General features: G+C 45.1%; 1 long non-coding RNA gene across 1 annotated transcript; it reads right to left on the bottom strand.

Moving 5' to 3' along the window:
* Positions 1 to 917: 917 nt before the first annotated feature.
* On the bottom strand, positions 918 to 27,820 carry LOC119695105. Its single transcript, XR_005255056.1, has 7 exons — positions 27,066 to 27,820; positions 25,921 to 26,087; positions 24,578 to 24,664; positions 19,235 to 19,383; positions 6,280 to 6,426; positions 3,100 to 3,158; positions 918 to 1,795 (listed from the first exon to the last, which is right to left on the bottom strand). It is a non-coding gene; the product is annotated as an uncharacterized LOC119695105 (long non-coding RNA).

The raw sequence follows: 27,820 nt of genomic DNA, 5'->3' as shown, positions 1-27,820 counted from the left end.
GAGAGAATCTGTCTGCAGTAACATTCGCAAAGTACTTTATTTCTTCTCCTTTGGAACTGATGTACCCTTCCAGGAGCTGCAAGGTTTAGGGAGCCACAGCCGTCACAGTGTTTTGCTATTAGCATGCCCCATGCCGAGAACACCAGCGATTATCACCTCTGTGGAATGTGCTCTGCCTGTGCTGGAGTCCCTCTGACCTCCAGCATGGGGCAAAAGATGTCAGTTTCTGGAGAACCCTGGGGCTGTTGTGTCACCCAAGCAGAAAATGCTGCCTTGTGCCTCAGAGAAGGCACAGGAGCCTTTTCAAACACACTCCTGTAAAGCAGAGGAATTCCCGTATTTTCCCTCTTGCTGTGTCCCTCTACAGCTGGCTAAGCAAAAGGTCTTGCAGGATATTGTTGGGCATTTTCCCAGCCCTGACAGGAGCATCACGATGAGCTCCACTCAGTTCTTCACCAATCTCTCTTCAAACCCACCAAAAATGAGGCACACCTACAGATGCTGCAAAGTCAGCCATGCTGAACTAGTGATGACTCCAATGCAGCTGCCAGGATTCACATCGCAAAGCATGCACAAAATGTACATGAAGTGAAAAGAGCTGCACACCATTTTCCTTTGCTCAGCAGCACAAACTACACCAGCCCCAGCAGTTTCTGGCCCAGCTCTGCAACACTCACTATCTGTACAAATAGATCTCTGTCACAACAGTCTGATCAGTCAAATATCGGCAGCGAATCTGTTAAAGCCCCAAAGCCCAAGAGTGCAGGAGCACAGGGACAGCCACCACCATGCCCATCTTCATCTCCTGTCTGGAGCAGGCCCAGAGTGCAGAGGGGCTCTGCGCTGGAAACGCCTCCCTGGGAAGGCCGAGTCCCTTAACTCGCTGATGGTACCAACATCATCATCTGCAATTCAATCAAAAAGCAATCAAAACCTGTTTATTAGTGTGTTTTTAAAAGGCATTTAGAGCATAGGTTGGGCACTTATTGAATGTAACTAATAAATGATATTACAAGAATCAAATAACTGCTCTTGGAAAACATCACTTTCTGTGGCAAGCAGCGATTTACAATCATTACCCATCTGAAAAGGAATGAAAAGATAAAAGGAAAACATCAGTGGAAAAAGGAGCAGCAACCCATCTATTTTCACTTTTTTCAGAGGATTTGCTACGAGTGTGTAAACACCACACAGGATCCCAGGATGGCAGTATTTCTCACGGCAGATGTGTGCCACAGGACTGGTCTCCTCAGTCTCCAGAACTGCTTCTAATATTCTCCTTGTTTGGATTGTAACTTGACCCACACCTTCCATTCATGTTTTGTTCACTTATACCTTTTATGCTGGATGACTTTACTTGTCTTCATCAGCTTGGCAAGTCAAAAGGGAAACTTTTTTAAAAGCTGTGACATTACTCAAGCTGTGAGGTGGTAAACTCAAGAGAAGCAACATCTTAAAACATTCTGCACAGGGGCAAGTAAAACGTCAATAAGGAAATACCATAGGCTGTTTTTAACTCGCTGAAAGTGTGAGACAGCTGTTAATTTCCTGATCACTCATGTGGAAATGGTGAAAATAATTAAGAGCAAAGACTAATCACCAAATCAAAGCAAATATTAAATAAGCAAACTTGCTTTCTAGCCTCAAATCCAGCGTGAGAAGTGGTATTCAAAAGTTTAGTCTTCAGATAATTAAAAAGTACATGAAAAGAAAAGAAAGATCCAGTTTATGGCTGTATCATGTTAGAACATCAGCAACGGGAGTTATGGGAACAGTTGGAGCCATGTGGTCAAGGCTGGAATAAAAAACAGAGAATGACTTTAAATCAGAAATAAATCGTGTATGAAAATAGAAAGTACAAGGGAAAAGCAAGTTCTGCCCTTCGCTCATATCCTGTCCTGAGAAAATGTCACTGCTGCTCCTGAGCCGGCCTCGCTGATGCCAGCGAGGGGCAAGGGGTCCTGGCGGGCCCTGAAGGCTTGTGCTCTATCTCCTGTCCTCCCCTCAGAGCTTGATCGCTTTTAGGGCTATCCAGGAGGGCATTAAAGCTACAGATTAGACAAATACGTGACCCCTTCCTTGTGATGAGGTGGGCAGTCCCCGTGGGCAGAGGCAGCCGAGCTGCTGGGAGGGAGCAGCAGGACAGGAGCAGCACTGGAGCCAAGGGGATGAGCACAGCACCAGGAGCTCCACTGCAGCCCCTCCATTCCTCCCCATGCCCGTGGCTGGGACAGGAGCAGCGCTGAGGGGATGAGCACAGCACCAGGAGCTCCACTGCAGCCCCTCCTTTCCTCCTCATGCCCGTGGCTGGGACAGGAGCAGCGCTGAGGGGATGAGCACAGGCCGGGAGCTCCACTGCAGCCCCTCCTTTCCTCCCCATGCCCGTGGCTGGGACAGGAGCAGTGCTGAGGGGATGAGCACAGGCCAGGAGCTCCACTGCAGCCCCTCCATTCCTCCCCATGCCCGTGGCTGGGACAGGAGCAGCGCTGAGGGGATGAGCACAGCACCAGGAGCTGCACTGCAGCCCCTCCTTTCCTCCTCATGCCCGTGGCTGGGACAGGAGCAGCGCTGGAGCTGAGGGGATGAGCACAGGCCAGGAGCTGCACTGCAGCCCCTCCTTTCCTCCCCATGCCCGTGGCTGGGACAGGCACAGCGCTGAGGGGATGAGCACAGGCCAGGAGCTCCACTGCAGCCCCTCCTTTCCTCCTCATGCCCGTGGCTGGGACAGGAGCAGCGCTGAGGGGATGAGCACAGGCCAGGAGCAGGAGCTCCACTGCAGCCCTTCCTTTCCTCCTCATGCCCATGGCTGCTCCTTATTACAATTGCTCAGGTCTGCCTTAGGGCCCCGGAGCTCCTCTCTGTGCAGAGGGGACTGATCCCACCCGGCCTGTGCAGGCAGCTCCGAAGGCTCCACTGAAGGGCACCAGCAGCTCCCCCAGCACCATCTGCTCCAGCACAGGGCCCCCGCCTGCCCCTCTCCCCAGCCCCCTTAGAAACAGATTTCTCAGGCACACAGAAAATGGGTATTTTTCCTCTATATTGTCCCAGAAACTGCAAGGGAGCACCTGACTGAAAAAGCAGAGAGAACTGGGATCTTACCTGTTTTTATAAATGGAAGGGAGGAGGAAAGGACAGAGCCAGACTCTTCTCCATGGTGTCTAGTGAAAGAAAGACAGGCAGTGTCTTTCAAATACATCAATGTCTAAAATACAGCAGATATCATTTAAACATAAGAAATCTTTATGTAAGAGTGATTGATCACTGGAACAGGACACCTAAACAAGAGAACTCTCCTCATCCTTGGAGATATTCCAAACCCAACTGGACATGATCCTGGGCGACCTGCTCCAATTTACCCTCCTTTGAGCAGGGATGTTGGATGGCATGATCTCCAGAGACCTCTTCCAACATCAAATATTCTTCCACTTGAATGGAACTTCATTACCAGAAAATTAAAAAAAAACCAAAAAACCTAAGCCCTCAAACTCTAGTGATAGAAAAACAAAAATGCAATTCACCAGACATCACTCTATTCAGGATATTTTTTTGGAAAAGCACACATTTTACTGCACACTTGGGAAGTTCTCTGGAAAAGCAACAAAAGCTGTCTTTCCAAGCACATGATTAGAAAGCCAGATATTAATCCAAATGCTTCCTAATGGAAACTTATGACCAATGTGTTCTAAGCAGATGAGACTGGGGAAAAAAGGTTCTTCCAAACTTTGAGATGAAACTTTCCAAGTTTAGGTTTGCATCCACATTTTGGCATTTGAACCTAGTTTAATTAGTGATTCCAAAGGACAGTTTTCTAAATATTCATCATTTGGCCACATCCTCACCATCTCTATTCTTTCTTTCTCTCTATCTCATAGATATCATCTCATATCTATCACAAAAGCTGTGAGAAACAGCTTTTGGTTAAAAACAGAAAGATAAAAAATTCTGATGGTTAATTAGGAACATAATGGAAGTTCTATGTAAAGCCTCTTTCTGTATCCTATAAAATGAGGGAGAATTGGTTTTATTATTATTTATATCCACAAATTCCTATTGCATTTTTCAGCCCATCCTAGAAGACCAGAGAACACATGGATCCTGTTTTTCTGCAAAAGACAGTGGGCTCTTTTTGTTAAAGCAGTCACTAAAAGCTGCTACTCTTTTACTTCAAACAAAGGAAAAAACCCCAAAAACTAAACAAAAACACCAGCAAGCAACCCCACCCCATCTCAGATAACTATCTTAGACACAGAAACTTCTGTGAATAAGGTAATAGTTGTATTGCAGAGAGACGTGGCTAAGGAAAATAAGTCAAATTGTTTGCTTGACTTCACCCAGGTCCAAGGAGCTCCTAAACTGAGGGCAGTATTTCATTTCTCTCAGCCTCTTCTCAGTTTGAGAAGCAGAGGCTCTTCACTGATATCATCAGGGTGGCACAAACACCAGGGAGAACTACATGGGAAACAATGCAGCAAAGTTTTGAGTGATGTCACCACACAGAAAAATTTTTATCTGGAAAAGTGAATGAGGAATTCCAGCAACAGCCCAAGTTCACTTCAGAGAATCCCAAAAATATTTGTATAATTTTTAACACATTTTGAAGAGCAGCTACTACAAAGAAGATGATTGTACAGATGTGTTTGCATAGAAAGACAGTTATTTTGAAAGATTTTGGGCTCTTTTAACAAATAAGCCAAATATTTTTAAATGGTCCCATTTTCAGACAGTTCCAGCGAGCTCTGTAACTTCTCCCAGGATGAGGCAGATAAAGACCTGAGACCCAGCTTCTCATGAACCCATCACATGAGTTTTATTCTTTTGTTAAAGTCAGGCTGCAGGAATATCCTTAAATAACTGTGACATCTGTAGGAAATACGGGAAGATATATTTCCATGCACTAAAATGAAGCATTGGTAAATGGTTTAATGAATCAATTATATTTCAAAATGAACTTCTGTTTTGTTTCACATTTCCTTCCCTTGTAAACGGCGTGCCAACTCCAATACTTCACTCAATAAATGGCCACTAAATGAGTGCACAGTTACAGGCACGTTGGTCTCTATGACAGGCCATACATAATCACCATAGAAATACATAATTACACCTGTCAACCTCATCTCGTGCAACTGATGCAATAACTAACAATGTCAGCAGCGGGCTAAGCTTAGAGGTCTCACTGTGTGAAAATACTCATACATGGCTAAACATCTTGGGATTTTAATTGCCTGTCATAGTGCCAAGGTTCCTATATTGTACCTATCTCCAAAGCAACAGGCTGGAATGAGTCAACCACATTTAATAACTGCAAAAAGGTGAATTTATAAGCTCGCAGTTATTTTACAGCTCTCACAGACACGCGAGGTATTCTGAAGACATCTGGAGATGTAGTTGCTTTTGAGAGAATGAGAGCAATTTCTGAAAAAATCTTCTCTAGGTGGACTGTATGTACACACTGTGAAACAGAACTCATCACATAAATCTGAAAATTGTTTCTAATTACAGCCACTGGAGAGGTCAGCTCCTGCCTGGCAGTGTACACACGCCCAGTGTGACAGGACATTTAATCTCAACACACCAGGAGTGGCTGTGAAAAAACAGCTTCTTACAGGCTCCTAAGGACTTAATCATGACATGTTTGTCCATCTAATATTCGGAATTACGGGCAGGCGAGGCCGCACTAAAGGCTGTGCTGTGCCCAAGGGCTAACCCCCCAGGCCAGCACAGCAGCAGGAGCAGCCCCAGCCCTGTCTGCCCTCGCTGCTAATTGCACATGGACATGACAAGGGCAACGTCCCTGGGGCCTGAACTCTGAGCAGAGCAGCACCAGACTCACTGGGTCACCAGAGCTGCCAGCACACCCCACAGGGCGCTGAAAGACAAGCAGACACTGGGGGCCGAGGGGAGAGAGAACGAACTCTTCAGGAAATAGATGTGAGGCTGGAAAAAAAATAATGTGGAAAATGAGAAGGTAAACAGGCAGAAGAACTGCTCCACACATTGGCAATGGGCAGTTCTGGAGGCTTCCACACTCTAGGACTTTAAAATCAACAAAGGAAATTCTGTTCACTTTTTCCCTAGCACAGAAAAGCCTTCACCTGTGTGAAATTTCTATGCAAAAAGTTAAATTGCTTTCAAGCAATTTGTAAGCTCAAATATGAATGAACAAAAAGTAAACAGCATCACTGAGGAAACCTTTCTACTCACCAGCAAAGCCACAGAACACAAATGGGTGAGAATGCACAGATGTTTAATTAAGTGACATATCTCTACAACCTTACTTACTCTGTAGACTTGTCAGGCTATATTCCTCCCCTCTGATGACTGGCCTTCTTCAGTTCTTCTGTTTTGGCTGAGTTCAGCTTTATTTCTTAAATATCACCATGAACTGGAACTCTTAAACATAAGAGAAAGGGTGCAACTCCAAAGTCACTACAGAAAAAAGAAAAAGCAGTGGTAGTTTTCACCTACAAACAAATACTTCTCAGTCAAATGATCAAGAAGAGCATAGCATGGCAGAAAGATCAGCCCTGACTTATTCCTGCATGGTTTGATGTTGTATGATCACAGGAAGGGGATGGAGGGCAGATGTTCTATGAATACAGAACACAGGAAAATAGGAAATAAAACCCACTTTGCCTTCTTGCTTTAATTTACTGTAAATAAAACACATCCAAATGGAAAACAGCTAAGTGGCAAACACCATTTTTAAAAAATGGGGTTATTACAGAACTCATCTCCAAAGACAGGATTTTATAAAACAAAAGAGACATTAAACCCTGTAAAGACTAGCAGAACCTCCTGTTTTGCAGCTTAGGTCTGAAAAGGAGAACAAGCCTAGTAGTGCCAGGCAAAGGAGCCTTTCTGTTGAAAACCAGAGCAGCAGAGAGCATTTATTCATAGCAACGTTCAATGGCCAGATTGAAGTGGGATTTCTCAAATTAATCTTCAAACTTTGAGACATTTTCAGACCTTTTGGAAGGAGATTCTTCCTACGCAAGTCTGGACCAGAACTGCCAGCAGGACCCAAACAGGCACCCTAAGCTCACCAAGTGCTGCCTCCCAAAGGAGCACACAGGTCTGTCAGGAACAAGGAAAAGCTGGTGGGGTCCAGGGCAGCTGGGACCCAGAGCACACCAGCACAGGTGTGGCACAGGTGTCCCGCAGGCTCTCTGTCACCTGGCCGAGCTCTGGCCCAGCTGACCCCAGGCTGAGCACGAGAGTCACGGCACTGCCACCACCCCTCTGCTGAGGGGGGACAGGGCTGTCTCCTGCCTCCAGCACAGCCAAGAACCCCCCTACACACAGACAGATTTGTCACTGAAAAACTGACATCCAAGCTGCTTCCACCGCCTTTGCTGGAAATAACACTGCCCTGAGGGGAACAAACCCCAGCAAAAGCCAACCTCGGTGCCTGTGCATGCACGAGGGTGTGGAGAGCCAGACTTTCAGCTGGCATAAATCACCCTCACCCTGCTGGAGGAAACAGCAACTGTGCTGATTGTCCCTGCTGAGGAGCGAGCCTGGAAACACACACAACCCAGAGGCAGGCACGCTCTTCCCTCCTGAATTTCAGCGTGGGTGCAGTTGCCATCACACACTGGCCAAGCTTTCCTGGAGCTGCTCCAGAGCATCAATCTAGCATGTTTGCAAGCTTATCCTTGGAGAGCTCAGCTGGCCAGAAGACTTCCCAAAGGATGTATTTTCCACATCCTTTCAAAGCGGAGAGGCCAGAATAAGAATCAGCTCAAAGAATTTTACAAAGTCTTTTATACTCGTAGTACTTGAGAAACAGGAAGGGTATCACAGCTCTGAGTGGTTCATAGCATAGATGATCCACAAAGTTACATTCTAAAAGCCTTTCATCCACACACGGCTACTGTCTTCTCTACCCATTCATCCCCACAAAACTCCAAAGCAAGGACCCTTCATAAAATCTTTATCCTTTTTCATATCAGCATTTGCAAGGGAAGGTCGTCAAATTTGCAAGAACTGCTTTTCTGATCAACTTAGTTTATTTTTAGTTTTGCTAATTAGGCTCATTTTTCCCTCGCAGCCAAAGTAAAGCAAAAGGAACAGATATATTCCTTTATAAACAATGAAAATATAAAAAAACCTAAAGTTCAAAATAATGATTATTATAATTCCTTTCAAGTAGAAGGTTTTTCTAAAGACAATTGCACATTTCAAGCCCTGTTCAGAGAGCAGTGTAAGCTCCTAAGTGGACAGCTGAAGGAAGCAGAGCCCAGAGCTGGCCTGGCACAGAAGGCTGCAGGGTGGGAGGGTGACAGCAGCTCAGGGCAGGTCTGCCTGCCACGTCCTCGGCAGGGCAAGGCAGATCAGCTGCCTGATTTCCAGGGGCACAAAGCCAGGTTGCACCAGCCGAGGATCAGCCCCAAGAGCTGCAGCTGAATTTTCAAGCCTCAGACAAGGCCTAATTCAACTCCCATTAAAGTCAATAAAAGGCTCCCATTGATTACAGCAGTGGCTGGATCAGGGCCATACCGATGTTTACTGGAAGCCAGATACAAGGTCTGATTACTTTTATACTGTTACACATCAGATCCTTATTCACTCCATTATTTACGGGCTTGCAAACAAGCAAGAAATTCTGATCACACAGACATACAGACTCCATTTGCATCCTTGATTGGCACGACGAGAGCTCAGAGAAGGGTTTGAATATGTATTACACAGAGCAGCAGAGCACAGAACCTGCAGGATGCAGTAAAGCAATCAGGCAGCATAAAGAAATTGAAATGGAATTCCTTGGAGAAAGGGATCATTAAGTGCTTAACAAGCATCACTCCGTTATATCTGTTTTAGTGATGTTAGCATAATTTTAATTGTTACCAACCAATCTGTTTTGATAGCTTTGGAGTTATCAAGATGCTAAATATTTTACAGTGACATTTGAACAATCAGGAAGATTAGCTGCAAAGCCCTCTACCCAGTAGCCCAGTGCCCGTGAATAGACAAAAAGAGGGATCTATTTTCTGTGTGGAACAAAGACAAGACAGAAAGATCAACACAATTAAATATTAAACAGAAGTAATTACATAGGCAGCTAAGTAATAACTCAAACACCCTGTATTTTATTATGCATTTCCAACTAGCCAATTAAATTATACAATATTGTGAATGTGCCTGGCATATCCTCCTGCCTGGCAGGTCATTCAGCCAAGTTTTACTTCTAGTATAGAGAATCTTACTAAAATTTATACTGAGCCAAGGAAGCATGCAAAACAGAGGGTTCTACTTTTTCTTCAGCTGACAAAAAGCTGTTGCTCTTTCTAAGAAGTCCAAAAGTCCTCGAGTTCTGTCTGATGCTAACGGGCTGCCAGGTGCAGTTTCAGAGCCATTTAAGGTGATAACCTAAGATATGGCACTGTGGCAATTTGCAGCCTCAGCCTCACACCTGGGAGACCATGGGGCCAGAGCAGCACGCAGCAGCAGCTCTGCATGGAGGCACTCTTCAGACCTGGGGCTCGTGCAGTCAGTGCATGCCAGGCACAGAGCGGATCAGAGCCACACGGAACGTCAATGGGCTCGTTCACTGGCTTTAAAATTACACACCTGCCAGAAGTGTTTGCTGAATCAGGGCCACACAGGCTATTTGCAAGTGGTCTGTAATTAAATGCAAACTAGTGCTCCCAGCAGAACAGTAGCAACTAATAATGATGATGATAAAGCTAAATATTATCCAGAAGAGAGGCAAAGGACATAATTATTGCCAAATGAAATATGGCAACACTAGGGTTTTAATATGCTCGTAAGAAAAGCTTTCAAAATCTTTGGCAGCATAAGACTGAGACTTCTATCTGGATAAATAAGGATCCAGGTTGAAATCTGACAAGTTTTTGATTTCTTTAGGGAAAAGCTCAGAATCTAGCAGCATATACTGCCCTTCAATCAAACAATACTGCCATCTAACAATTTCCACCTTAACAGCTCATCTCTCTGATGAAACTGTAGCTGGTTTTAGTTATTCAACTCATGCCCATAAATGGGTATTGGAAAATAATCTCTCAGGAAAAATTGTATTCTTTACCTATGAGGAGAAAGAACAAGCTTGAGATTTGGGGTTAATCTGGTTAGTCAGGACATTGTCAGAACCAGGATGGCAGGGCTTAGAAGTGCCCTGTTAAATCAGGGTCACACTAAGATACCAGAGGATCTGGCTTTGTTAAGCTCATCAAGGTCAGGCACTGGCCTTTGTAGCCAGTCCCACAAAGCCCCCAGCCCCTCCTGTGGGGCTGTCACAGGCAGTGCACAGGTAAAGAGCAGACACTGCCAGTCTGGGCACTCAGCATCAACTTCCCTTCTGACACCGAAAGCTCAGAAGCTGCCAGCTCAGTACTCATCAGGGAAGAGATTTCCACCTGAGCTGCAAGCCTCACGCTCACTTGAAAACAGCAACCACAAAAGGGCCACCAGGCAAGGGCAAGGGTTCAGGGAGAGCTGCTGGGCCACACATTCCCCGAGATTCCTGCAGGGAAATCTCTTCTACTGAGCACATGCAGCAGCTCCTGTCCTTCAGATGGAGGCCCCAGAAGGACATCAAGGGACTCTGCTGGGGTGACAGAACTGGCTCTGTGGACTGGCACTGCCCCTCTCCGCTGGTGACGGGGCCCTGAGGAAAGAAACTATCAAATGCTATGAAGATTGTCACTAAGATTTTCTTTTTTTTTAAGTTCAGGCAGTGATGTTTCTTTCTTTTGCAGTCACAGGTCAAAGTTCTGATTCCTGCTGCCAGAGGGAGGAGGGCAGCATGATGGGTTAGACCCTGGTAAATCCATCTGTGACACAACATTGCTTTCCAGCCTTCTCTGGGTATATTCAGGAAATTTACTGTAAGAGTTTTCAGGCAATTTCACAGGCACTGACACGGGGCAATGGACCAACACCAAAACACCAGTCAGTGTCTGACTTACAGGGCTTGGTTCCCTCAAGTACATGTGCTGAACTATGACTTATAAATAACTGGATTCAAAAGGGTAGCAACAGCTCCATAAGCAAACAGAAGTTTCGAATAATTAATAATTAAGAAAAATATTTTTAAATTATGCTGATGTACTAAAAGAGGACTCGTCTTTGAACATCTAAGGAGAAAATTAACTAGTAATTGGGCATGTTCCTTGATCCATCTAAAACAGTTCTGTGCTGCACCCCTGGCAGCAAACTGGAAGCACCAATAGCCTTGACAAGGAGTGGAGCTTTGAACAATATTTTTGTTCATGTTTGAGGAAAAGAATAAAATCTTCCAAAGGCTGAAACACAATAATCCAGTGGAACATCAGGGTTAAAGATAAAGGATTTGGGATGTCACACATAGCAGTAAAACCCAGAGTTCTGAGAGAGGAGGTGTTAAGGCTCAGGTCCTGCAAATCTCCTCCAAAGGGGGTAGAGACAGCACAGCCTAAAAAGAGCAGGTCTGGAGGGGAAGACTCCACCAGAAGCATTTTCTCAGGGACTCTCACAGCAAACCCTGGCTGTGCTGACACGTGTGGCACCTGCCTGACATTTTTCCTGACATATTCCTGGAGATGGAAGGAGAACCCAAGGGCTGTGCAGAAGACCATGCTGCCACTCCAGGACAAGGAGTGCAGGGTCTGCTGTCTGCACCAGTGAGAGAAACTCAGGACCTGAGGCTGCTTCCTGGACGTGTGGGTATTTTAGAAGCTTTTTCTTGAGCCGTATTTCTTATAACAATTTTGCAGCTACTCCAAATCACAAACACTTGAGCCAAATCTCAAGAGTGCCATTCAAAAAATGAAACCTCTTTAATCTTTTTTTTTTAATCAGGGAGAAAATCAACTTAAGTGGCTAATAACTTCATTGTTTTAGAGGAAACTGGTAAATACTTGTATTCTGAGAAAGCTTCAGAGCAAAGGCACTAGCTAGAAAGAATAAAACCAAAACCAAAAGAGTGAAATTATCCAGTCTTGGTGTTAAAAGCCTGAAACATTTTAAAGATTAAATAAGTATTTCATATGACTATTTTTAGCTAAAGAAAAACAGCATTGTCCCTATTAGACATTTCAATTTACTTAAAATAATTGTGCCTCAGTAGCTTACAAAGGAGTGATTACATACAATGTGACAATTGTATTACTTACTACCCTTGACATCACTTCACTGAGGGTCACTCTAGTTAAATATTTCATTTGCTATAATGTCCATCTTCATCAAGCTATTTTTGAAGCAAACTGAAAAATCTTCAAATCTTTGTTTCTTTGTCTTTGTAAAAAGAGGGCCCTGTTCATTGTTCCCTTTAATACTTAGCAAATTGCCAGAGCAATTCACAAAACCCTTAAAAGAAAAGGGCATGCTAGAGAAATTCAAACTCATTGAAAACATCCTTTTCTCACTTTCTTAGTCTTCTCCACTGTCAAATATCCTGCCTAAGTCCAGTCTCTGCCAGAGAGGCAAAGATGCTTTATTAACAGTATCCTCATAAATATTCTGCGCTTGAATGAACGAGATGAAGGATACTTGACATTTAAATGTTTCTTACAACTTCATTTATGAAGCAATTCTCTGATATCAAAGCATGCCTCCATAGTTACACATGCAAAAAATTACAGCTTTCTCAGACTCCTCCACAAGTGTCTTACCATCAGAGACACATCACCATTTCCTCAACCCACAGTGAACTCAGCTCTATTTGCCAAATCAGAAGCACCCGGGTGACGCTGCTGAGAAGAGCACATCACTCAGCTTTAGTGTCTGTAACTTACAGACCTTCCCCACAGCAGCAGCTTCTGTCCCGGGCAGGCTGTGCAGAGCTGGAAATGACGACATTGCCTGAGGTAAGGGAGTGGAGGAAATACCTCAATGAAGTCACAGGTCGGCCACCTCTCTGCACTCCCAGCGTGAGCTGCATCGCTGCCTGCAGAAGCTGAGGAGGGACAGGAAAACTCAGAGGCCTCCCCACCCTGCAGAGGTGTCTCCAGAGCAGCAGGGCAAGGACATTTCCAGGTCAAAGGCAAGAACTCCAAAGCCAGCAGCTTTCCAGCAAGTACATGGTTTGTACACGTGCCCGAGGCTGGTACTGATCCCTACAAAACCTGGATTCTCATTAACACTTCCATTATTTTTCTATAGATTGGAGGTCTTCTTAAGTACTCTGAGACAAAGGAAAAAATCATTTTTAAAATGCACTGCATTATTGGTTGTTATCATTATTGTTAAAAGTACTATGTAGCTTCATCTGGTAAATATTACTTCCTGCTTCTCACATCAGCATGAAATAAGCCCCAGTATGGAAATGTCATTCTGCAGATCTCAGCACAGGCAGGCTGACCTCAGTTCTCAGGAACTAATGCACAGCTTTAAAGAAAGTCACACCAGAAGCATATATTACTTTATGGGTTTCTCTGTAAAATAACCCGTCCCTCTTTGAGGCATGATTTAAAGACAGAGCCTGCAGGACATAAATCACAGCTGCTAAAAATACAAACCCCTTTAGGACATCACTCCTTAATGGCATCAAAATCTTCACAGGAAAAGACACCTGCCCCAGTGACAGGGAATAATCACCTTCTCCAAAGCACGTGTCGGGTGCCTGCTGGAGTTAGCAGGTTCACAGTGCCAAGTTTTCCTTTGGAAGAGAAGACAAGTTTCAAAATGCACACCAAAACCCCGTATTTCCTAAAAAAAAAAAAATTAAAAAAAAAACCCCCACTTTTCAAAAGGGTGAAGTGTGTTATAAAGAAAAAGGTGCACAAAGGTCTCACACAACTCCCACAACTGGGAAAGGCCGTCCCATTTTTGCACCCCAATTAGCAATGCAATCAAGCCAGGACATGGGAACTGGCTGCTAACAGCCACCCTCACTAAGTGTCTTTACATCCCCAAACTACTGGTAAGAGACAGATTCAGAGAGTTAATTTTATGTAAGAGGTCTTTCTCCAAGTTCCTTTTGATGATGCACTAGGTCATCAGGTCTTTGAAGCAATAAATAATTTTGATTTCATGTTAATTTTCTTTCCCTTTCTAACAAAGTAACAATGCCATCATACTTAGACCATTTTCCTTGGTCAACAAGACTTTCCAGCCACCATGGAAAATGTTAAAATGTTGACACAGTTTCATCCCAAATTGAAATAAAATGTCTACAATTTACCCTATATTTTTAAATGGACAATTTATCAGGCTTTTGAAGAACTTACAAACACATTGCTTCAAAGTCTTTCTTTGCTCAGCCCATCCACACTCTAGTTAACATTAGAATAATTTTACAGGGTATAATCCATGTGCGTCCACAGGGCACAGAAACACTGAGCAGAAAGAGCACAGTTTGGAAAAACCCCCACAGATTTTGTCAAAGACCATCTTACCACAAAACGCCTGACACACTTTGCTGGCAATCCCAAAGCCAACAAAGGGAATGTTATCATATATTAGTGTAAGAACTGGGCCCCATGCACCCCAAACCAGAGAGCAGACCTGGCAGCAGCTTTCTGCTCCCCTCCCAGGTTGCACAGGGCTCTGCTCTGCACAGGCCATGACAAATATCCACCTTGCAGCCACCTGGCCTCCAACACTCCCAGGGATGGCTGATCCACAGCTTCTCAGGCCAGTGTGTTCCAGTGCCTCAGCACCCTCACAGCTTCAAACTTTCCCTCCCCTTGCCCTTTATTGAAAGGCTTCAAATTCCAAAATAATGATCCAATTCTTAAAGAGAAAAAAAATTACATAATCCTTAAAAAAAAAAGAATCTGAGTTTGAAGTGAAGGCAGATTATCCCTGACTGAGGCTGGCCCAGTGCAGAGCTTGTGCCTGGAGCCTGGCATCTCTGATGATGAAAGGCAGAAATCTGAAGGAGAAGCTACTTGCAAACCTAGCTTGGACCATGAATGACATTCCTTTCCATACAAATTTCCCCACCCATTTGGCAAATGGTGCATTAGCAGATGTTCATGGACACTGTAAAACAGGTGGCTTTTCCCATATATTTTTGGTGCTCTTGGGTGGTGTTTTTCTGTTTCTTCATTTTTGCAATTAGACTGCTTGACTTCAGAAGTTATTGGCACACAAAGTGCAGCAGAGATAACAAAGCCCACAACAACCACATGAGGCAAAATAAAAAACAAACAAATAAATAAATAAATAAAAGCTTGTTGTGTTTAGATTTTCCAGCTGGAAGTGAGAAGGATATTGGGAATGCTTATGAAAACATAAATAAAGATAAGAGCAGTCATCCAAAAATGTGTCTCTCAGAAAAAATACCCTAAAGATACTATTAAAATATTCTGGATAATAGGTAACCGTCAGGTTTTACCCATGAGCAGCACTCATCCTGGCATGTATCCTGCCCTCAACCATCCCAGAGGACGTTCCTCCTGTGCACACAGAACTTCCTTTGGAAATGCTGGCCAGGTCCCAGCAGCAGTGAAATTACCCTGCCAGCAGGGCTCCTTCACTCGGCGCAGCATCTCGCTGACAAAGCTCTCATGCTCCACAATCCCACTCTGTCTGATTGCCATCATCTCAGAAATCTCTGCAATGTGCTCCTGGAAGGGGCGTGACATAAGGCAAATGGAAACAAGCCTTGGATGGGGAGTTGTCCCAGGAAGCATGCATGCTGGACATTGTACAATCCTGAACCAGATGCTTCTCAAAAATGTTATCCTAGTGGCACAATAATTTCCATCTCTCATGTAAGATCTCACACTTCTTACAAAGTCTACAGAGCAAGGCAGATGCCCTTTCTGATATGTCAGGGACTTCATCTGCCTTGTGGAAGTTTCCCTGCTGACTGCTGAATACTCACAGCTATCCAAAAGTAGAGTTTATCCACCTTTGATACAGGCTAAGGAGGGAAAAGAGGCCTCATGAGAAATAACGCCTTATGCATGCCTTCCTCTCCTGCCAACATCCCAGCTACACCAGTCCCACTTTCCCTTGGACCAGGCAATCATGACAGTTGAAGTCTTCAACCTAACAACAGCATCCTTACTTACTCACCATGTTTTGAACAAGCAAGAAAGAAATAAAAAGGAGGGAGAAAAGATGGGAAGTGGTTGTTGGAACAACATCTGCTACATTGAGGAACAGAGAGCACGTGCACAGAAATTAGGGCCAGATACACACGTACAACAACCAAATATGTAAGCGTGGAAAAGTCACCAGGATTTAACAATTTAGGATTCTCCTGCACTTTTACACCTTACTATTGTTACCTAACTAGATGGGACCTGTGCAAGGAACAAGCCCAAGATGTACCAACATCGAGGTTAGGGACAAAAGCCCACTTTGGCTGAGCAGGGCAGAGCAGCACCTGGCAGCAGCACAAGCACAGCTCAGAGTGTGCATGAGCACCCGCCCAGGCTGAGGGCTGGAGACAGCCTGAGTGATGTTTCCAAAGCACTCCCTTGCAAAATAAAACGTGGCAACATCCTCCTTGGAAACTGCAGTGCCTGACACGCCTAATAACAGAGATACAGATAACAGAGCACAGACAGAGCTTATCTCACCACCCTTCACCAAGCCCTGAAACAGATACAGTGCTTTTAGAGCACTTAGCACTGCCCCTCCAGACACCACTGCCACTCTAAAGCCCAACACTTCAGCTCAAGTTCACATCATTCCCTAAGAACTGTATCTAGCCTACAGCAGAGAGCTACCAAAGAGAAGCGTTCCTAGCCATTCCCTGCTCCCACGCTCCCTCCTCAAATTAAAAGGCTGTGGCAAACATGGAATACAAACAAATTCCCCGTGTTCAGCGGCACACACCACATTTCTGTCCATTATTAGATGTGACAAACACGAGAGGGGGCAGAGCAAAGGGCAGGACACTCAGCGATCTTGTCATAAAAAGCTTCTCAAACATGCTCAGAGCAGTGTGGGATTACTCAAGGCTTCCCATGCGGTGGGCCAGCAACACCAGACGTGCAGCAAAACAGCTTCCTGGGAAACCGAGACAGAACAAGAGGAGAAAACAGCCCTGTACACATCCTGTCAGGCACCTGGCACACATCAGCGTGTCTTTCAGGGACTGTTCACCACTTTGGTCTCCTTAACTATCACCTTGTTACAATAAAACCAGCCCACTGAGAGAGATTTTGTCAGGCGCAGAAAGAGGTCAGGCTAATGCCAAGAATTTGGGGACAGAAAAACCTTGAGCTCTCCTTTCCATCACAAGATGAGAAAACACTGCTGGCACACCCCACTAACAGCCTGCTCCCCAGGGCACACTGCAAGATGGCTTGTGCTGGGGCATTTCAGCCTTCAGAAGACAGAAAGCAATCCCTGAAGCACTGCACTGCATGCAGCACCTCCCTCCACCAAACTGCCTTTCCTGGAAACGCTGCCCCAGGTCTGCTAAGTACATGGAAATGAAGTCTTTGCCATTGAAGAGGAAGGGAAGGCAGGCTCTCACTACCCCAAGCACACATGGTTTCAATCTAGACCCAGGTAACCACCTCACACGGTGCTGATGTGCCATTGTTTATTTTTCAAGCATCTTCAGAGAGCAGCTTTCCCTTGTGGCAGCTCTCCTCCACAGGCTCTGCTCTCGTGCAGACAGAAGGCTGCACTGCTGCTGCCTTTTTTATCTGGAGGCCGAGGTGAGGGGGCTACAGGAGGGGGATGCAGTGGGAATTCCTCCACCCTAATGCTATTGGTTTGCTTTTCAAGATGCTCAGCAGCACTGCACGAGAAAATCCTGTGTAGCAGAGGCTCTCTTTGAGATGATCTCCTCACTTTCTTGTGTGACCTTTATTCCCTGTTTGCTTTCCTCGAGGGTGAGAGGGCTGTGACCGATCCCGGAGCATCCCGCCCCCAGGGCTGCTTTGGCTCACACATCAGCATCTCCATCCACACCTGCTCTCCCAGCAGATGTTAACTGCAGAGCAAGGGGTGAACACCCCGGCACAGCGATGTTTGTGTGGCAGCTGCCCTCTCCACGTCGCTCTTGCAGCTCTTGCCTCAGCAGTGAGTGGCACGGCTCTCCCCTGCAGCGCTCTCCTGGCTCCCCTGCTGGACCTCCTTCCTCCCAGTCACACCTTTCCCACCAGGTCCATCCAGGTGGCAGAGCCAAAAACAATAATGGGGACACTGAAATGGCTTTCTGCTAGAGAAACAGCAGCAGCTGTCAAAAGAGAATCTACTCAAGTTTTTCAAAGGGATTAGGAGAAGGCAAAGATAATCCAGCCACCAGCTGTAAAAGTTTGGGACAGCAGAGGCCACTCGCATAACCAGCTTGCCTTACATGCTCCAGGAGAAGCCAACACATTGCACTTCACTGACATTTCCTCCACCCACAGAAAAGGGCTGATGGCTGCTGAGGAGCATGCCTTGGGCTTCGCCTGTCTGCATGGGAATTGTGCATTCAGAGCAGAGCAGGAAAACATCTTTGGAGATGCTGTGAGACAGAGATGATGCCTTCTAGAGATGACACCAGGGTAATCCATGAGGAAGAAGAGTCAAACAGAGGCTTGGACTTAAGAGTGGACAGGATGGAATCACTTCAAGAATTGTACATTGAGAGTTTTTATATTACCACAGAATTTTTTATCATTATTAAACACTAATTTCTACAACATTGACCAAGATTAGCACTAGTTTACAAACTCTTTTTCCTCTCATGTCTTCAAGTCCTCAAAATGTATATTTTTTCCCATGAATTTTCAAATGCTCAATATTTTCATTGCAGATATTTCTAGAAAATTTACCACTAGCTCAGCATTTCCTATTAAATTATCATTGTGGCCATCCTTAGCAACTTTAACTTATGGAAACAGGTCAAACCACAAAAACTCACACCTACAGTTGTGCTGTATATAGATATGCAAGCAGACAGGAGCCACACCGAGCAGTGTGTGGGAGGAAGTGGCCAGAGATGTTCGCAGAGTTAGTGCCTCTTTTAGACACCAAGCAGGGATCTAAATAGATCCAACAAATGCAGCTGAAGATCTGTGTGGCTTTACAAGGGAATTTTGTGGTCATCAAAGCTTCAGATTAGCATTTCAAGGGGAAAGCAAAGTAATTATTATAGTTTGTTACTAATTTGCAAACAGCCCATTTCCCACCATACATATTAAGAGTATCCTGAAGACTTGTACAGCCTCAAGAGGAATAAAACCCATATTACAGTAATAATATGGGCAAATTACATGTAAAACTGAGAGAAAATTATGTTTCCAAACACCGAATTAAAACCTATCAGGAATCAGCCTCCCACCCAGCCAAATGTCAGGAGGGAAGAAAAGACTAATTCAGCCCCATTTCATACCCACGTGACCCAAAAGGATGCTGGATGAAAAGGCCTCCTTGTGCCAGCAGCACTGCACACTCCTGCAGTCTCATCCCAAGTCTTGCAGCAGCTGGTGCTTCCAGGAAGCCTCAGAACCTGCAGGCACGTGACTCACCCAAATCTAGGCTCTGTGCAAAAAAAGAACACGTACCATAAAAATAAGTTTCCAATTCTCAGTTGCAAATAAAACCTTGAAATAGGCAACACAGCTGGATGAAAAAGTTCATAAACATGACAACGCCCCAAATTTTTTTTTTTAAAAAAAGAAAAAAACCCATCCTCATGAACTTTCTGAGGTGTAACTCATGAATTTTGAGCACTTAAGGCTGGCAAAGATATACAAACTCCTTGTAATGAGGCACAGCTAAGTCTCAGAATTCCCAAGTCACAGATACCACTTGGACTCAAATATCCAGAAAGTGTCTGCTTTCAGCACCCACCTTTCCACAAGTCACTGCCACTTTGGTGAAGTGCTGCTGTTGGCAGGGTAGGCCCTGGTACAGGTCCCTGGCTGAGCTATTCCCAGCAGGTATGGCATCCCAGCCCTTTCCCTGGAGAAGGAAAAGAGCCAGCCACTCACATAAGACAGGCTTTATCAGGGAGCAAGACTGGGAAAGCCCAACTGCAGCCAGTGACACCACCTTTCTGAGTGTCTCAAAATGCAGCCACCTCCGGGGGAGACCCACAGATTGCTCCTCACAGCAAGTTTGGTGAGTAAGAGTTGATAAAGTCTGTCTTACACAGAGTTTCTGCTCCCCACCGTGTCCCTAGCCTCCACTCTGTTTTCCAACAAAATCCCTTCTGTGCTTTGCCCCCGCTGCCACTCCTGCAAGGAAGAGCTCCCAACAGCCACCCCCAAAGTGCCGTCGTTGTTTGTCTTCAAGCCAGCCTTCAAAGCCTCCTGAACCACCGTGCAAACAAGCAGCCTGCCAGCCCTTGCACAGCATCTTTCCTGAGAGACATCCACAGACCAGCCTGCTCATCAGTCCTCACACACCCCTGTCTGCAACCCCTTGTCTCGGGCTCACTTTGGAAGTGGTCTGAGGACAAAACCATTTTGTTTTGTTCCAATGCATTCCCTGACATCCTAGAGCACAGCTAAGACTCTCTGGCCTCAAAACCAAGTAACAAATTCTAAGAAAATGAACCCATTAAGAGTTAACCTGAATGTGTGCAGATCCCCTGCATGTGTTGTTAATAGGAACTGAGAAACTCTCTTGGTATCTTCTATTTTCACAGTCACATTTTAGTTCCACATCTGATCTCTAACATTCTTCATAGAATCACAGAATGCTTTAGGTTGGAAGGAACTTCAAAGACCATCTCGTTCCAACCCCCTGCCATGGGCAGGGACACCTTCCACTATCCCAAGTTGTTTATAGCTCCATCAGCCTGGCCTTGGATACCCACAGGGCAGGGGCAGCCAGCTTCTCTGGGCAGCCTGTCCCTCGCAGGGAAAACCTTCTTCCCAGAATTCCATCTTACCCTGCCCTCTGGCAAGCCACCTCCCCTTTCCCAGTCCCTTGCCTTCTGAAAAGCCCCTCTCCAGCTCTTTCGTAGCCCCTGGAAGAGGCTCTAAGGTCTCCTGGAGCCTTCTCCTCTCCAGGCTCAACAATCCCAACTCTCTCAAGAGCTAGGACACTCTACCACGACCTTCCTAAAAGAAAAGAAAGAAAATAAATCTGGAATCACAAAAATAAACCATCTGAGCCAAATACTATACACAAATGAACTGCTCCTGATACAGCTGCTTATTTATATTCATTTGTCTGCAGGAGCAGGACATGGCTGCAACAAAATCCATGCTTTATTTTGTCACCTCCCATGAAAAATTTTGCTTGCAGGGACTTCGTTCACAATTCTCCTAACCACTCATGAGACCTAGTCCCACCTCTCAACAGAGTCATCTTCAGTCCTACAGAACTCTGTTAACTCCTCAGTGGAACAATTCACCCACCTGTGAAGCAGGGACAATACCTTGGTCATGGCTGTCAGGAAGGTAAATTCATCTCCATTTGGGATATATTATTTGATGACAAAACAACCAGAGGGAAAAAAATGCCACCGACCTTCTCCCTGTTTTTTTTCCTCTTTTTAAGTGGTGGCAGGAAGATCTCAAAGTTTGCAAGAGTCATTAGACACTATCATGGTATACAGAACTAATAATGATGAGCAGTTTAAAACATATTCTGTTCCTTCAGCTCAGAAAAAAAATAATTATAACAAAAAAATTACAGCAAAGTGAAAAAATGTCATCATTGAAATAAACCATGACGATCCCACATGGAGAGAAGCATACATTTGGAGATATCATTTATCCCCTAAAGATATGGCTACGGTAGAATAAAGTTAAATTGCTTGCAGCTCTTCCAAAAGACAACCTGTTTCTTGGAGGCATCATAACAATTTGGGATCCTGCAGTTGCTATGGCAACTACTGCTGCATCCAACAGCAAAGTACTGTGTGTAGTTAGATAAATCTACCTAAGTTATATCTGCCCCGAGTCTCCAAAGCTACACCCAGTTATTATGCACCCTTAAAAATACCTTTAAAATATACCCTTAAAAATAAAGGAACGTAAATTGAAGAAATATGGTGCAACATTGAACAACAGTGCATAAAAGCACTTTGTCCATAAACACTGCCTTTCAGGGCATGGTCATCATGCACCTCTGCAAGGTTTCTTATGTAGGATTCTTATGGACCATTGGCAAGTACATGTATTTATTCAAATAAACCAAAGTGATATTAGGATGAGATCTCAGTACAACAACACAGTTGCATGATCTCTGTGTATCTTTTGACATTAGTCTGGTAACACAACAGGCTTTCCCTCTGGCATTTGGTATGCATTTGCTGAAGGAAAAAAAAAAAAAAGCTTTAATATAAAATAAAATGCCCTGAGATGTAAGACTTTATCATTCTAGGTCCTTCACCTCCTGCCTCCGAGAGCCACAACATTCCAGGGAAAGCAGACTTCTGTTATCCCATCCACACAACAAACACACGGTCCCTCCATGTAAATACCTCACCAGTGCCAAGGCCCTCCATTTCCTTTTCCATCCCACTGCTTTTCATAAAGGACTTCCTGCAGGAACACAGACTATTTGCAGTTCGTTTGCATACTACAGGGAGAGGCTCTAACACACTTCATAAATGCTTCATTTGCTCCAGTTGCTCGCTTTATCTCAGCAGGGATAACCAGCATATGAGCCAAGAGCCTTTCCCAGATGAGAGGTATCTGCCAGCAACCAGCTGACATTTTTTTCAGTTTAAAAGATTACCTGTTTTTTTGTGGTAATACCTAAGCACGGATCTACTTTGAAAAGATAGCAACAGAAAACCAAACCATTTCTCAAAGGCAAAACAACAAACCCAGAGATCACTCAGGAGTGAGGCCTGGAGACTGAAACAGGAATCACAATCTCTGCAGAGCTACTGAGGCTTGAACACTTAGTTCATTAAAGCAGGAAAAGCCAACTCATCATTTCTGATTTCGCCACAAAAATCCTTTTATGTTTTGTAGTTATGAGAAGCTGCACCATTCATCACAGGGGTTTCTAACAGCCTAAAATCATCTGCACTAACAAAGCCTGGACACGCTGGAGTGCCAGGCAGTGACACTGCAGACATGAGGAAGGAGGGCTCACGGTCCCAGTGGTGACACACCCTACTGCTCCTGGTCACAGAGAGCAGAGCTTCAGCTGCCACCCCCAAAGGGATGCACAGCCCCGTGGCACCAATGGAAGTGCTCACAAACACACCTGTGCACAAAAGCAAGCGCTCTGTAGTTCCCAGACTTAAATTAAATGGCTTCAAAATTTGTGGAAGAGCAAGAGAACCCTTCTGGGTTCCCCTCAAGGCACGGTATTATTTGAGTACATTTGACTGCTGGAGTCTATGCTCTTTGGAGTGGGTGTCTTTATGCACTGGGATTTGAGCTGTAGGAGTCGAAGGAGGATTCTGGAATTGACCTTTTCCCAGTTAATCCAGCTGCCCCAGAGAACAGAGCAGCTGAAGCCAGCGGTGAGCCCTGCCCTTCTGAAGGCACAGGCTCCCTGGCACACCCCGAGGCAGGGCTGCAGTGCTCCCTCTGACACACACAATGGAGAGGAGCTTCACCTTTTACTGCTCTTCCACCGACAGCACACAGCGAGATCAAAGAGTTGGGTTTATTTTTACATTTTTATGACTTTTCCCACCCCTTTGCTACCACGCTGGCGGCATTTCCCACCCCCAGCACCGTGCCCTGGCTGACCCCACAGGGATGCCTATGCCCAGGAGGGCAGAGATACAGTTGCTATGGCAACACTACCTCCAAATTTTCTGGCCTCCATGCATGTAACATATTAACCTTATCATTTAATTGCCGGATGAATTTCAGGATGGCACACAGAAAATTACTTTTAAGTTGATTTGCAGAGTAGTCATTCTGACAGGCAGCATTTCTCCTCATCATCCCACCACTTGACCCACAGTGCAGAGAAAGGTCCTTTCTCCCTCCACCAGCCAAAATCCTCACAGGAGTCTCTGCTAAAGCCTCCTGCTCTCCTCTGCCTCACAATCCCATCCAAAGCAGGGACCCCTCCTCTGTGCTCAGCTGGAGGCACATGCAGGGACAGGGTGGGCTCACACTGTCACCCCAGTCCAGCCAGGAGGAGCCTCGTACAGGATCCATCCTGCAGGAAATAAATCCCACAGGGCCTGCCCTGCTTGGCCCAAGGGTGCTTCCTCAAAAATCTCTTATTGCAGAGAGCTCTCACAGCAAGCTGGCAAAGTAATAAACCAAATTCTGCTTCCTACATAGGGATGCCATGGAAGGAGAAGGGACCTGTCCCCTTCAGCTCCTCACAAAGCAATATAAAACCAGCCTCAGGAGCACCTCACCCCCTCCCACCAAAGCCACTGCACAGAGCTACTGCCCAAAACCACTGAGAGCAAACAAACCACGCACCTCCTGTTGATCCCAAACCTCCTGGAGCACGTGACCCCACAAAAAACTTATGGTTTTCAACATGCCTCCTCTGTATAGAACTTCAGAGATTAAACACCTACCCAGACCCCAGGGAGTACTGTCAGAATTCCTGGGGCTGGTGGACTATTAAACCTGAAAGTTGATTTTGCTGGCTCTGTAATTTTCTTGACCATTTGCAGGAGTGAGAATCAACCACTTACCTTTTTTTTCACTTCACCCACTTATTATGAGCATATGGGGGAAGGAGAAAAGTGGGAGGAATCTATTTTATTTCTTGGCCACTTAAACTTGTTTATTCTAGAAAATAGCATCCAAATGCATTTTCCAAGAAAACAGCATGATACTACCTGCTATCAGCAGCAGGCAGGGAGAGCTCTCAGCTCAAGAACTTTCCATGGGCTCGCAGAAAGGCCAGCTTGTGCCAGGAAAGGGACCTGAACCAGTATGAAAACAAGAATACATGAGTTTATTCACAGCTACTGTGACCAGTAACTCCTCACTGAACCATTTAAGTCTGCAAGGTTAATGCAGTTTTACATAAAAAGCATTTCCATTCACTGCTTCTCAACATTCCCAATTCTGGAATTCAATGCATTACTGAATGCTATTGTTGTATACATAAAAATCCACATGTTCAACAAAAAAACCATTCAGGAAACAGAATTCACTGACAAGGCTGGGAATTCTCTATAAAAAAATAAACATCTCAAGTGTGTTGAAGGTGGACAGGCCACACCAGCTTAGAGTGTTCCAGGTGCAAAGGTGACTCTCAACAGCTCTCTCAGCACTGTCAGTTTCACTCTGAAGGAAACAGAGGACCAAAAGTGGCAGAAGATACCCTGAGTAAGCTGGTTAAATTTGGCTGCCTCTGTTCCCACTGTGTATCTGCCTTCACAGTAGATATTTCCTACTTCTGGATGTTCTGGGCAATAAATATTTACAGGAAGGTCATTAGGGCATGGCAAATCCTGGCAGAAGGGTGTACATGGCTGCTCAGGGGGATGGATCTGGCAGTACACGGGACGTGCGAGATACCCTGAGCAAGGGCGAGCTCCCGGTACTCAGGTAAGCCACACCTCTGGCTGTCTCTCAGCTCATTTGTACACCCTGCTGCGGTGCCCTGGCTGGCAGCCTCCGTGCTGACCGGCCTCGGAGCACACAGCTCTGCCCTAGACAGCCTGCACGGGCACTCTGCCTCCCCAGCCCCGCACGCCCAGCAAGCCCAGCTCAGGGAGACACCGAGCATGACCAAGTGGAACCAGCTCCACTCCAGAAGGGAGCACAGAGGGAGGGAAGGAAAGCACCGACGTTTCCAAGGGGAGCTTCCCTTCTGTGGGTCACTGCTGAGGCAGACACCATTCAGCAGACCCCAGCAGGACTGGGGCCCTCCTTCCCACAAATCTCCACGGTCAAAATGTTCCAAACGCTTTGTTTCAAGTCTCTCTCACCCTCCACCCCGTGCAGAGACATGATCATAATCCTCTTCCTCCACCCCCCTCCCTGTGCATCAGTCTCCCCTTCCATCACGAACCTGCTCCAAGAATTGTCCTTCCTAAAACCCACATGGCTCTCAAGGAGAACCCTCTGGAGCTGACCCCAGAAAAAGCTTGGGGCACTGAGCACAGCTCTGCCTCCTTGCAGGGGCTGCAGCTGTGATGCGTGCTCTTTCCTTGTGGCTACAGCCACCAACCTGCTTGCCGTTCTACAGCAGCCTGACCACCACAAGGATTCTTCTTCAATATCCTCTAAATCCTCTCACATCTGCCTCCTGATAAAATACTCCCTGTCCATGCAGACACACACTCCCTCTGTCCAGTCTTGCTGCTGCAGTCATTTGGACACATGGACTTCAGTTACCTGCAAAAATAGAGAAACAGGCACTGTCCTGCTTTAAATAATGAAATATAGGTTGCCCAAAACCCCCCCGTTTGAACGACAGTCTGAACAGTGCTCACTTCTTTCTCAGCCAGCCACTGCCTCCTCATCTGTAAAATGGGGCAATGGCACTTCTTGCATCTGAGCGACAGTGTTTGCAAACATTAAGACATGACTCTGCAGAAGCCAAAGGCAGTACTCTATTTGCATGCAAATTCATGTAAAAAAAATTAATCCTCACGTGGTTCCCAAAACACGATGCATACAAATACATTACTGCAAGCCTAAGAAATTTAGCTTTAGAAATGCAGCTAACTGTTTTCTACACTGAGTGGGGGGAGGAGAGGAGAATCTGACAATGCACCTTCCTTTAACTGTTAACTCTTTATTCTAAATCTAATATTGATCCCTAATTTTCTATCAGCGTTTTGACTGCAAGAGAGCAGGGGACAAACAGGAGTGGCAAAGACAATCCATTTATTTCACCCTTTCTTCACTCCTGGGGTCAGCTACTCCCTCTCTGAATCAGTGCTAGACCTGCTTGAATAGCTGAGAATGAACCTTCCACAAAGTGTGGATTTACTTTTACTAAATCCTCTAAGTATTAAAGCTCTTCACACCATTTGGTCTTGAAGTGATGCAAGAGTGAGGTGTGGACACCAGTGACAATAAAGCACCATCTGGCAAAGTGAACTCCAGGCAAACAATGACAAGCACAAGTGAAAAGAATTGCAATGATTTCCACAAACATGTGAAATACTATAAACTGTGTGACTTAGCAGCTTCCTCCTCCTCACAAGTAAATAAACATGTCTGCAGAAGGCTGTTTGGTTCTGCCTTTTATATGAGCTGAGAATACACAGAGACGACTCTATTTGCATTCTGCTGTTAAAAAAATACACGCAGATTTGTGAGCAAGGGGGAAAAAGGGCAGGAAAGAAAGAAAAAATAAGAACTAACCAGACTTCACTTTTTCTTGGTTCTTTACTGTCAGGGTGATGTACTGGAAGTCTTTATTTCTTTCAGCTTGGGCCCCTCAGTAGTTCATTCTCCTTCCAGCCTGTTCTCATGCCTTTCTTATCACCTGCTGAGGCCTTGATCATGGACAGAGCAGACAAGCAGCAGGGGACAATTAGAGAGGAGTTCAGACTTTGATCATTTGACCATATGTGAATACAACAGCTGACCACATGTTTTAAAAGACAACTAACTTAAAAGTATTAAAAAAATCACAAAGCAGGCATAGATACTTAAATTTACATTTTAATTATCTGGCACAATGGTGCATTCAACTTTGCAGAATATTGAATTTTTCTTCCTAAATGTACACATGTACACATCTCCAAAAGGAAAATCAGCACTTTGCTGCTTCTCCGGAGCCCAGATAAGCATAGTATCATTAAAATAAATATTTGGATGATTTAAAACATTAACAAACATATCTATCTAGTAACCTGCAGTTTTTACTGACAAATTCACAAATAATTTCTGTCTTGCAGACAGTCCAATTTAAATAGAATAACACTGTATTACTTTACCTCTAAAAATAGCAGACATAGGACCCTGCACTACTTACACAAGTGATTTTTCTCCCAGAACCTCTCTGCTAGCCTTTAAAACTTAAAACAGAAATACAACACGATTTAAAAGCTCAGCTGTTGTAGGGACTTGGTTCTTATTGCTCAGCTGCCTGCTTTTTCTTTTAAAAAAATGAA

The sequence above is a fragment of the Motacilla alba genome, chromosome 4A (genome assembly GCF_015832195.1).
Source record: "Motacilla alba alba isolate MOTALB_02 chromosome 4A, Motacilla_alba_V1.0_pri, whole genome shotgun sequence".
Taxonomy (NCBI): domain Eukaryota; kingdom Metazoa; phylum Chordata; class Aves; order Passeriformes; family Motacillidae; genus Motacilla; species Motacilla alba.
Note: the sequence above shows the minus strand (reverse complement) of the source record. Positions and strands in the feature narration are given on the sequence as shown.